Source organism: Stomoxys calcitrans, chromosome 1, assembly GCF_963082655.1.
Source record: "Stomoxys calcitrans chromosome 1, idStoCalc2.1, whole genome shotgun sequence".
In the NCBI taxonomy this organism is placed as follows: Eukaryota; Metazoa; Arthropoda; class Insecta; order Diptera; family Muscidae; genus Stomoxys; species Stomoxys calcitrans.
Genome location: NC_081552.1, coordinates 213,257,743 through 213,270,298, shown reverse-complemented (window position 1 = coordinate 213,270,298; position 12,556 = coordinate 213,257,743). Strand labels below are relative to the sequence as shown.

Here is a 12,556-nt window from a genome sequence, read left to right as displayed (position 1 = left end):
TTAAGGCTCGAAATGCTCCATTGTCTCTACGAAAGTTTGGTCTGCATGATTTGGACATGCGCTTCGGTAGTATGATGGACCGTGATGGAGAAAAAGTACAGGATAGGAATATTTTAACAGGTCCAAGGACATGTTCTCTTGGCATAAATGGGACTACGAGTATCATGCCGATTAGGGCGATGGTTATGATTTTAGACGCCAGGACCATGGACATGCGAATCAAATATGAGACAGCACACGAAACTAGATATGTGCACGTGAGTGACTTTTCACTAAAGCTCACGAGATAAAAAATTATTCACGCACACTCACGCACGACTTTTGGGACTTGTAGGGGCTCAAGAAGCAAAATCGGGAGATAGATTTATATGGGAGCTGTATCAAGCTATTGATCGATTCAGGCCATATTAGAGACGTATATTGAAGGCCATGAGTGAAGCCGTTGTACAAAATTTCTGCCAAATCGGATGAGAATTGCGCCCTCTATAGGCTAAAGAAGTCAAGTTCCCAGATCGGTTTATATGACAGATATATCAGGTTTATACCGATTTGCGCCATACTTAGCACAGTTATTGGATGTCATAACAAAACACCTCATGCAAAATTTCAGCCAAACCGGATCAGAATTGCGTGCTCTATTGGCTCAAGAAGTCAAGATCCAAGATCGGTTTATATGACAGCTATACCGGATTATGTACCGATTTGAATCATACTTAAGTAATACCTAAACACTACGTGCCAAATTTCAGTCAAATCGGACGAGGATTGCGCCCTCTAGAGGCTCAAGAATTCAAGACCCAAGATCAGTTTATATGGCAGCTATATCAAAACATGAAGCATGATTCAAATCGGTTCATAATCTTGTATAGCTGTCATAGATTGTGTTTGATATTTGGACAACTTCTCGTTTGACAAACCACATTGGAGTAGGTGGAATGAAAGGTGCGTTCAATCTGCCAGTAAGAGGCAGGGTGAGCCAGAGACGCGTCCGTACGTCAAAGAAAAGGTTATCTACATGGGACACAGGAATAAAAGCGCAGCTACACAGGATAGTTGCGGAGCTGTGTGCGGGGCGAAGAGACTTTGGAGTCCGTGCTAAAGGTCCACCTATAGGAATCGGAGATTACGTCATTGAAATAGCATTGAGGAATATGGGAGCAGTAAAGATGTTGAGGTTTTCTTTTGAATTGTTAGAGTGCACAAGAAGGTCACTTAGATCGCTCTAAAATTTTACATAATGTATCCTAACTTATTATGTCACAATACATGTTGATGTTTAGGGCCCGGCACGGGAGAGCTGTGAGCATCACACAGGCTGGAACATTGAGGTCCAATCTGTGTGGTGTTCATTGCTGTCGCGAGAAGCTTAGCTGCGAGCTACCGGGCTCGTCCGTTAAATAACCAATGGCCATCTTGTTCCCGCGGCGATCGGTCCTTTGGACCAGAACGAGCTTACTCACCTATAGGAGCTTGACGAGGATCGCCACCTCCACGCAACGGCTCTTGAGTGCCTGTGTTACTTAATGTAACAAGGCGTTTTATTTACGCCTTTAAACAACTAATAGTCATAACGATCCCCCGGCGATTAGTCCTTTGGACGCGTCCACAGTTTGCGGATAGTGAAATGCTCCATACGGAGTAACCGAATTGCAGTAGCTGACAATCAGCGGTATTGAGTGGAGAGTCTCAATGAGATGCCGGTCGGCATCGGTCCGGCAGTCTCAGTGAGATGCCGGTCGGCACCGGTCACAGGCAGTGATACTCGATATGACAAGGCAAGTTATTGGCGCCTTTAAATAACCGATGACCATATCATTCCAGGGGAATTCGGCCTCTTGTATCCGAACAAGTTTGCTCACCTATGGAGCGCGACGAAGATTACGTCAACAACAACAATTGCACCTTCTGGGGGCTCAAGATATCAAATATGAACCGATTTGTCTCAAAAGAACTACATTAATAAGTAGTATCTGCGCAAAATTTTAGCGGATATCTTTGTTCACTCGACCGCTATCGCGATTTCCACAGACGGACGGACTTGGGTAGATCGACTAATAGCCTTTTTGTCGATGTCGAAAAAGAAACCCAGACGAACGAAACACATTCATTTAGAACACTTTGACAGCTCTTACACATTCTCCCCACATGCTACAGCAATTTGCGATAAAGTCAAAAGTAGAAACAAGGTCCTCAGGTCACTTGGGGTGCAGACAAAGAAACCTTGTTGACCACGTACAAAACAATTGGTCGATCTGTGGTAAGTTATGCATCGTCAGTGTGTGTCAGCTCTGTGACTCGCAGTGGAATAATACTCAAATCTGTCAGAATGCCACCCTCCGAACTGCGACGGGCTGTCTCCTCAGTTCTCATATGGACCAACTCCATCAGGAGACAAAGATCCTACCAGTGCGAAGACTTTTGTCGCAGAGACCATCCAAATCATCATTTTGTGGATAGATATCCACCGCCCAGAAGACTTAAGGTAGATCTAGAGCGTGAGGTTCAGCGCTACAAGAGAGAGAACCTCTAGATCAAGCGACATATCTAAGGGGTCTAGACAACATTCATGCCGACACGGTAAATAGCTACCGGTTGAATGCAGTCCTTGGAGAACGACCGCCTCCCATTGCACATGAAGAAATTGACCTCCCCCCGCAAACCAGAGTAGTTCTGGCTCTATCCGGCTGATGCAACCGCCTCAACTCTTACAGAGCAAGGATTGATGTCGACGTGCAAGATGTATGTCCCGATTGTGACCCAGCCAAACCCTACCGACTCAGACCCAGATCCCTCTGGACGCATCCCATCTTAGTCTATAAGTTCCTGGGTCTGGACATTCAATAGAATCAAACAGACGAAAGATAGAACACAATAAACTGCTACAACAACAACAACAATCACTTAGATCCAGACTCGTCTATCTAAACGTTTTCTTTGTTATTTACGTTTAATGAGTTGTAAGCTCTTTTGACATTGACGAATATATCTACATATACAGTTATGTGCAAAAAATAGGCTAGACAGACAAACAAAGGATTCTAAAGCGAGTAAATTGAGAGCTAGATCGATGATTTATAGAAATATTTTTATGCGTGTAGACTTCAAAAACAATTTCCATTAATTAAATGTCAAACATACTGTTTCGCCTCAAAATTTGCGGTCTTCTAACGCAGGTTTCTGATTTGGGTATCCATTTAAATCAGCATTTTCTAAATTCAGCCATTTTCCATAGTAATTTCCCAAGTTTTGTAGCTCTAATTCCGTAAGAAAATCCATCCGACCATCTTGTAGTCTTCCGATAATGTAAAAATACAATTCCGTACAATTTTAATGTAATTTGTAGATTTCATTATGTCCACGGTGCGCATTCAATTGAAAAGAAACGTTCCCTAAACCATGGTATTTTCATCAACATGTTTGTCGGCTTTTAAGCTGTACTTGGGAGTTACTGTGGCTTAAGACGGTCTCATTGAAAAATATGAAAAATTATATTTAGTTATCATATTATTGGGTTGCCCAAAAAGTAATTGCGAATTTTTTAAAAGAAAGTAAATGCATTTTTAATAAAACTTTAATCAAATATACTTTTTTTACACTTTTTTTCTAAAGCAAGCTAAAAGTAACAGCTGATAACTGACGGAAGAAAGAATGCAATTACAGAGTCACAAGCTGTGAAAAAATTTATCAACGCCGACTATATGAAAAATCCGCAATTACTTTTTGGACAACCCAATATATTTGACCAGTTGAAAATATCATACTTGACTATTTTGAATATATCAACCTTTGTTGAATGATCTACTTTGACCACAGTAGTGGTGCAGGGTATTATAACTTAGTGAATTAGTTTGTAACACCCAAAAGGAAGAGAGATAGACCCATTGATAAGCATACCGATCGACTCACATCACTTTCTGATTCAATTTAGCTATGTCCGTCTGTCTGCCTGTCCATGATAATTTGTGTACAATCTACAGGTCGCAATTTTCATCCGATCGTCTCTAAATTTGGTATGGGCATGTTTTTCGACCTAGAGACGAAGCCTATTAAAATTGGAAAAAATCGGTTCAGATTTGGATATAGCTTCCATATATATCTTCGTCCGATTTGCAGTAATGCTGCAATAAAATGGTCATTTGTAAACCGATTCTCTCGAAATTTCGCAGGAAGAATTTTGTTATGACTCCCAACATTACAAGAGAATTTCATAGAAATCGGTTTAGATTTGGATATAGCTCCCATATATATGTTTGGCCGATTTGCAGTAATACTGCAATAAAATTGTCATTTGTTAACCGATTCTCTTGAAATTTGTTAGGAAGGATTTTCTCTTGACTCTCGACATTACTAGTGAATTTCATGAAAATGGGTTCAGTTATATATATAGCTCTCATTTATATATATAAATATATCGCCCACTTTTCACTGCTAGAGCCACTGCAAGCGCATTTATTAACCAATCTTCCCAAATTTAAAACGCTTTCCTCGACTACTTCCACAATGTCTATAAAGTTTGCTTGAAATCGGTTCTGATTTAGACATAGCTCCCATATATATATGTCCGTCCGATTTGCAGTAATATTGCAATCAAATGGTCATTTGTTAATCGATTCTCTCAAAATATGGCAGGAAGGATTTTCTCTTGACTCTCGACATTATAGATGAATTTTATAGAAATCGGTTCAGATTTAGATATAGCTGTTATATATGTATATCGCCCGATATTCACTTCTAGAAGCACTGCAAGAGCATTTTTTTACCAATATTGCCAAAATTTTGCACAACCCTTTTCGCGAGGAGTACCACATTATCAAATTTTGGGTAATTTGCAATAATGTTGTCATTTGGGAACCGTAGTTATTACAGCTTGAACATATTTGCTAGAAATGTTATACGGATTGTTTAATAACCCATCTGAGAACACCCGGCAAGGTCCATCAAAATTGGTTCACAATTGGACATAGCTCCCACTTTGTATCGTCTCAAAATTTTCGGTCTTTTGGCGCAGGATTCTGGAATTTTACAGCATTTTCCGTCTACATTTTTGAAACTTTAAGTAATTCAGTCATTTTCCATTGTAAGTTTTGTAGCTTATGACTATTTTTTCTTATAACAGGGTCACAGTGCCTCGAGCTGTCTATGTTGCAAGTAGAAAAACTTCAATAAAAATAAAATGTTTGGCCTAAACTCTTGTTGTTATATCTTTACGAATAAATAACTGCTTTTTATTTACTTTGAATAACAACTTTTAAGGAATTTTCTGCATTTTTCAAATGAATTGTTTTATTGTCCCTATTATTTTGCACAACATAATTTTGAACGCTTTTATACCCATCAACGAAGCATGGGGGTATATTCATTTTGTCATTCCGTTAGCAACACACTGAAATATCCATTTCCGACCCTATAAAGTTTATATATTCTTGATCAGCGTAAAAAATTTAAGACGATCTAGCCATGTCCGTCCGTCTGTCTGTTGAAATCACGTTAATGAAATCAGTCTTTAAAAATAGAGATAATTGGGCTGAAACTTTGCACAGTTTCTTTTTTTTTTGTCCATAACCAGGTTAAGTTCAAAGATGGGCTATATCGGACTATATCTTGATATAGCCCCCATATAGACCGATTCGCCGATTTAGGGTCTTAGGCCCATAAAAGCCACATGTATTTTCCGATTTTACTGAAATTCGGGACAGTGAGTTGTGTTAGGCCACTCGACATCTTTCTTCAATTTGGCCCAGATCGGTTCAGATTTGGATATAGCTGCCCTATAGAACAATCGTCGGATTTAAGGTCTTGGGCACATTAAAGGGGCATTTATTGTCGGTTTTCGCCAAAATTGGGGACATGGCACAGATCGGTTCAAATTTGGATATAGCTGCCATATAAACCGATCTCACGGTTTAAGGTCTTAGGTCTTTGGGACAGTGAGTTGTGTTAGGCCCTTCAATATTGTTCTTCAATTTGGCCCAGATCGGTCCAGACTTGAATATAGCTGCCCTATAGACCAATCGCTCGATTTAAGGTTTTGGGCCCATAAAAGGCACATTTATAGTTCGTTTTCGCCGAAATTTTGGTCCAGATTTGGATGTAGCTGCCATAAAGACCAATCGCTCTCGATTTAAGGTTTTGGGCTCATAAAAGGCGCATTTATTATCCGATTTCGCCGAAATTTTGAGACAGTGACTTGTGTTAGGCCCTTCGACAGCCCTCTTCAATTTGGCGCAGATTGGTTCAGATTTGGATGTAGCTGTCATGTGGACCGATCTCTCGATTTAAAGTCTTGGCCCCATAAAAGGCACATTTATAATCCGATTTCTCCGAAATTTAACATAGTGACTTATGTTAGGCTTTTCGACATCCGTGTCATATATGGTTCAGATCGGTTTATATTTGGATATGGCTACCAAAAAGACCAATATTTTGTTCTACAAAATTTATCAATGACTTGTATTTAATATCCGTGTCGAATTTGTTCCAAATCGGTCCATATTTTGTTAAAGCTGCTTTGGGGGCATAAATTATGCATTTTTCAGCGGATTTTGGCAAAAGGTGGTTTACATATGTAGGTGTTGGGTATCCAAAGTTCGGCCCAGCCGAAATGAAAGCCTTTTTCTTGTTAGTAATAGTACTTTCTTTACAAAATATCTTTAAACGTTAGGCATTTTTATAACAGGAAATGTTTTTAAAGTTATTAGAAATAGAAAGTTGCTTAAACCATCGATATAGCTCTCATTTTAGTCGCTTTAGAATCCTTTGTTTGTCTGTCTAGCCGGTGTCCCTTTTTTGCACCCAACTGTATATCGAAATAGCTCATTTTTGCTCTTATTGCTGTATGAGAGATCTTTTGAGTTACACAAAAGATGGACAAAATGGCCATTAGAATGTCAATATATCTAATATATGGGACGAACATCGACTTTTCAAGTGTTACAAAGGGAATGACTTGATAAGTGTTACTATACCCCATGCTAGGGGGGAAGATGACAGATAGAAGATGACAGATAGAATTACACCATATTACCGTACAGTACGCAGTAAAACTAAAATAGAAGGGAAAAGGGAACTGGCTAATCAAGGAAGAGCTTTCATTGGTGGCTCAAAAGGGGCTCAACCATCTTCAGCTCCTCCTCGTCAGTAAAAAAAAAAGTTAAAATCCCGCTGCATTAGTCAGAACTCTAAACAGCAGTCCGAGGACATACTTCCTAAGCTCCAGAATAAGTGACGTGCCTGTTATCTTCTCATATTGTGGCAATAACTGGTCTCATTTCCTTGGCAATACAAGGTATCCAGCAAGCATTGTTGCCCTTTTAACACTCCGAATAATCCAAACCCAAAGTTCAAAATTGATCAAAATTTCCCTAATATCAAAGCTTTAAACCACCGTAATCCATCAATATTGACGTTCAAAATTACAAAAGTAGGTTTTCGCATGCAACCAATCAATTGTCCCACATTATATGAAACAAAAACAAAAAAGTTTAGTCAGGTGTGATACAATATCGTATATCTGTTGTTCAGAGTTCTCTTAAAGTCAATTGTATGCATATTTTACAAGAACAAAAGGAAAATTCAATACCTTCTGTTGTTGTTGATGTCGTTGATCTGCTGTGACAAAAATCGAATAAAAAGATTCCCAGAAGGTGACTGCAGAAAAAAGACAACTAACCAGCAGTATGTCATTTTAAAGATTCGCTCCTCAAAATCAGCTGTAAAGCATAACAAATTTGCAATCAATGGGAGGGATGGACAACAACAACAACAAAGACGACCACGATGCGATTCCTCAAAACATGTCTTTTTACATAATACATATATCGTTTGTAAATAAAAAGAACAAGCAAAAAGATGATACCACATTCATCCACACATTCACACACAGACACACACACACAAAGAGAGAAATGCATCCAAGTTAAACTCTCGTCGCACACAATACACGATCATATGACCAATTTTATAAAAACAACAACTGTTGGTGGTTGAGCAGTGTGTGCGATGAATAAAAGAAATTCCCATAATGTATTTCATACCTTTTGCAAGGAGTAGCAGCGCAAACAATTTGCTGTCACAGTTTGCAGCCAGGCAGCAGACAAGAAGAGCTGTGCTCAGCCCAACTCAACTCAGATCGCCTAAACGCATCTACCTACTAAAATCATACATCCTCTGCATTCGATGGCGTTTACTTAAGTATCTGCTCGCATCTTCTTCACTTTCGTTTATTGCCTAAGCAGGCCGGCCTTATTTCGCTCATGGGATCTGAATCCCTTTCACATTGGTAGCTATTAATAAATGATAATGGATTATGCACTCAGCAGTAAGATAAAAAAAGTATTGCAACGATGCCGACGTGACAATGCCCAATGTCTTGGCAGCAGCAGAAATTTCCTTTTAACCTTCTCCCCTCTAGCTCGCCCTAACACTGATTTTGTTTTTAGTTATAAGAAAAAATAATAAAATGTTTGATGTTTCCACGTCAGTTTTCTGTTTCCACAATTCCCAATATGTATTACTGTATTACTACTATTCTTGTTGATCGCCAATGTTGCCAGTAATACTGCACGTTGAGTTGTTGCCTTACAGTATTGCAAAAAAATCTCCTTCCTATGTGAATCAGCAATAAAGTAAAAATTTTGTATTGGTATGTAGGTTTGTATAACTCTAGCTTTGTGTGCGTGTGTGTGCCCATGAACAATATAAAGTAGAAGAAATACTAAAGCCAAAAACACAATGTAGTTATACCCTGCTGTTTCGCTTACAGTGTGTGATTTCCTGTGAGATTTCTTTAAAAGGAATATTGAAAGCCGAACTTAGAAGGGATTGCAGTAACTACATCAAATATGTATGTATGTATGCATGTACGTCTGTGTGTTTGTGATTAAATTTTATACAAACAGGAAGACATTTGTGAGACGTATTTTTGATTGTGTTGGCCTATAATATTTTATACATCCTAAAGAGAAAGGTTCTTGCAGATGACATACAATTGGGCTGGAACTAGGGGCCTACATGAAGACATGTAACAGACTAGTATCTGCCTCGTAAGGAGCAATACGAAGGTAGACTAAATTGAAGCGCCAAAATGATTTCAATATCAGACAAGCTCAAATACTTGGAAGTGATCTTGAAAAGGAAGTGTCACATTCAGAATCGTTCCGAGAAGGCTCACATCTCCTGGAAACATATAAGAAAGGCCGCAAAATCGAGGTGAGACTTGAAAAGAAGAGTTCATATTGTCTTGGTATAGGCGAGGCAATGAGGAGTATAGAGCAAAACAAATTTGCCCATGAACATTCCATTAAGGAACAGGGGCAAACTTCAGAGAACATATTGTCTTGGTATAGGCGAGGCCATTAAGGAACAGGGGCAAACTTCTCACATATGAATCAGTGCTGTCCGATTCAAGTTTAAAAATCAATGATAAGGCTGTTTGCATGGCTGTTGTACCAAATGGTACAGTACTTCACAAATGTCGCCAGCATTAGAGTAAGATAACCACCGATGATAATTTATTCTGATGTTCTCGCAAGGATTCGAACCCAGGCGTTTAGCGTCATAGATTGACATGCTAACCTCTGCGCTACGTTGGCCGCCAGGGAAGTATAGGCCACTAGGGACTATTCTAGATGTCCGACCCATTGACATACAGATTAGGTAAAAGGCAGCCACTGCGGCTAAATGATGTAAGACGATGGGAGAGTGGATAGGAAATAGGAACAAGTCATACCCTTGCGAGGTTATAGGAGATCGGAATAGTTGGAAAAAGTTTCGGATCGTATACCTCAAGCGACACTTGAGGTCGAGCGCGAAACATTGTTTTACCAGCAGCACAGTCTTGGATTGAGAGAACTCTTTCATTGCCATCTGGTAGTTAATACTACACGGATCAATTCCATGGCAGCCTGTTGTACGTGCCGTATTGACCCGATGAATTCCTTCATCGGCAAGGGCTGCCGCCTCAGTGTACAACACACTGCTACAACAACAACTACACGGATTTATCACAGCTAGAACACCAAATACGTAAAAGTTTCTGCATTGAGGATCCTGAGAATCAATTCTGTTTTCAGTTGCCTGATGATAGCACGGTACTGCAGGCGCAAGTCCATGCGACCACGAAATACATGATATGGTATGGTTGTTGTTGTTGTAGCCTCATGTTTGTGGGTGGAGGTAGCGATCCTCGTTAAGCTTAATAGTCGAGCAACTTCGTTCCGGTCCATACAAACACACATAATGAGAGAAATGCACCCAAGTTAAACTATCGTCGCACACAATTCACGATCAATCCCATGGTAGCCGGTTGTACGTACCGGATTGACCCGATAGAGTACTTCATCAGCAAGAGCTGCAACCTCCCACACCCACAACAACAACAATACACGATCATATGACCAATTTTATAAAAACGAACACTCTCGCATCTGTTCAATTGCGTTTATTGCCCAAGCATACGACCGATTGCCGAGGGGCCGTTATGGTCAATAACTCTGCCTCTCACTGAGACTGTCCACTCGATACCACTGGTTGTCCGCACAGGGGGAAAACATCTAAAGAGTTCGTTCTTTCTTTTATGACGATTTGAAAGTCGTTTTCCAGAAATAGGGAAAGATGGGCTAGTCCGTCTTCCTCTGGAACTTAGGTATGTACGAATGGGTGCAAGTTAGTTGGGGGCACCGGGGCAGATGTTATAGAATATTTATGAGTTAGGGAATCATATAGACGGTATACAAGATGGTAGAGGATCTAGTCAGAAATAGTTCGCTGATGAGGTTTGTTGTGCTTAGAAATCAGGGATCCCACACCCATGCGAGCTTATTGAGATTATAAAAGCAATGCACGATAACCGCACCAGTATACACTGCCGAGGAAGCATGACCTTAGGTTTCTTATAAGAGTCTTCACTGGGCATGGCAATGTCGGGTTATGACTCTGGACGCAGGACAGTCTCGACCTCGCTTTATAAAGACTTTGTGGGGGTAGAGAGGAGTTAGAGGCGTTAGAGCATCTTTTGAGTCTGTAGGGGCCTAAAAGAACTAACAGGAAAAACTCTCACCGATGAGCCTTGTACGGGATGACTACTCCCATTTGAATGGTGCTCATCACGAAAAGCTCAGATGAGAGCTACCGGCCACGCCCACAGGTTGCGGATAGTAGAATACTCCGTATAGCCACAAGTGCAGTTGCGAGCACTCAACGGCATCGAGTGGATAGTCTCAGAGATAGGCCGGAGTGCACCGGCTCTTGTTGCCTAAAAAAATCAAACAAGGATTTTCGGGGCAGCGACGCAAAAGGTGCTCGACCGCCACAAAATTGCCCATGTGTTTTCTAAGTTTCAAGTTAAGCGATGTCCTACTTCACGGAATAGGGAATTCGTCACATAGCGATTCAGTAAAGCCTGAAAGCATATTCCATGGTTCGAAGCTACTTGCATCCTCTAATCAGTCTCGAAGCTTCAGCGCCATCTAACATTCAACGGATATCGCGACAGCCTGATCGTGCTGCCACTACCGCCTTGATATCGTCTCCAATGCCTGGAGACAGTCCAGAAGACTAAATGATTACTTGATCCCAAAGAACTCAATGAAGACAGTTGCTGCCATCCAATTGAGATCCCTCCGCGTACACAAAAGTCTCTGCCTAGAAACCCTACACGGGAAAACTATATGCACCCAGTTAACAAGGATTCGTCTGGTATATTATACACCGCTCCCCATCCAACATACCGCATAATGCAATTATCTATTTTCAGATAATGCTACAAATGAACGTATTGTGATTTTACCAATAAAAAATCCTTCCATATACAATGCCCCTCAATTTTAAAGACTTATGCAGCAGCCCTCGTTTAATCGTAGACATGTTGTTCTTCATGGTTATTTCATATATTTTTGGTAATTACACTAATCTACCACAATGTGGCTTGCGTATTATCAAAATAAATACATATCTGGATATGTTTTGCATCACGTAAAACCCCAACGCTAAATTTAGTGCGTTTTGGATTAAATTAATTTTATCTTTATTGCTGTCCGCAAATATGGCGATGGACGACACAAAATGACCACCAAACATTGCTGAACATCACAACACACAATTTTCACTTACAAAACTTCGTGGACGGCCGAGTTGCTAAATTGCAACGTAAGAGAAATAACTACGCAGGAAATTAGAGTTCAAGAATGTTTGTCCCAAACTATTTATGTTTTCTCCTTATTAAACACTAGTGGCTACAAAAAAAATATAAGATGTGATGGATGGTCTGACCACTGCACTGTGTTTGGGATGACATTTCTCCCATTCCCCATAACCTTAGAAAATGCTCATCATTTACAAAACATAGGCCGACGACACCTGCAATGCAACACTGCGCGTCGTCTAAGTAAACATGGACACTACGCAACGCGACAAATTAAAGAGGGGATAGCACAACCACTCACATGCACACACATATGACAAACGTCACGGACACCCAGAAAATATTTTCTTTTCTCACATTAATTCTATTCATCAAATTTTAATTTATATACTTTTTTTTCTTCCTCTCATATAATCC

General features: G+C 40.1%; 1 protein-coding gene across 6 annotated transcripts in view; it reads right to left on the bottom strand.

The window, feature by feature from the left end:
* LOC106090493 (F-box/WD repeat-containing protein 7) overlaps positions 1-12,556 on the bottom strand; it is a 36,139-nt gene that overhangs the window by 23,235 nt on the left and 348 nt on the right. The gene's annotated exons all lie outside the window — the stretch shown is intronic.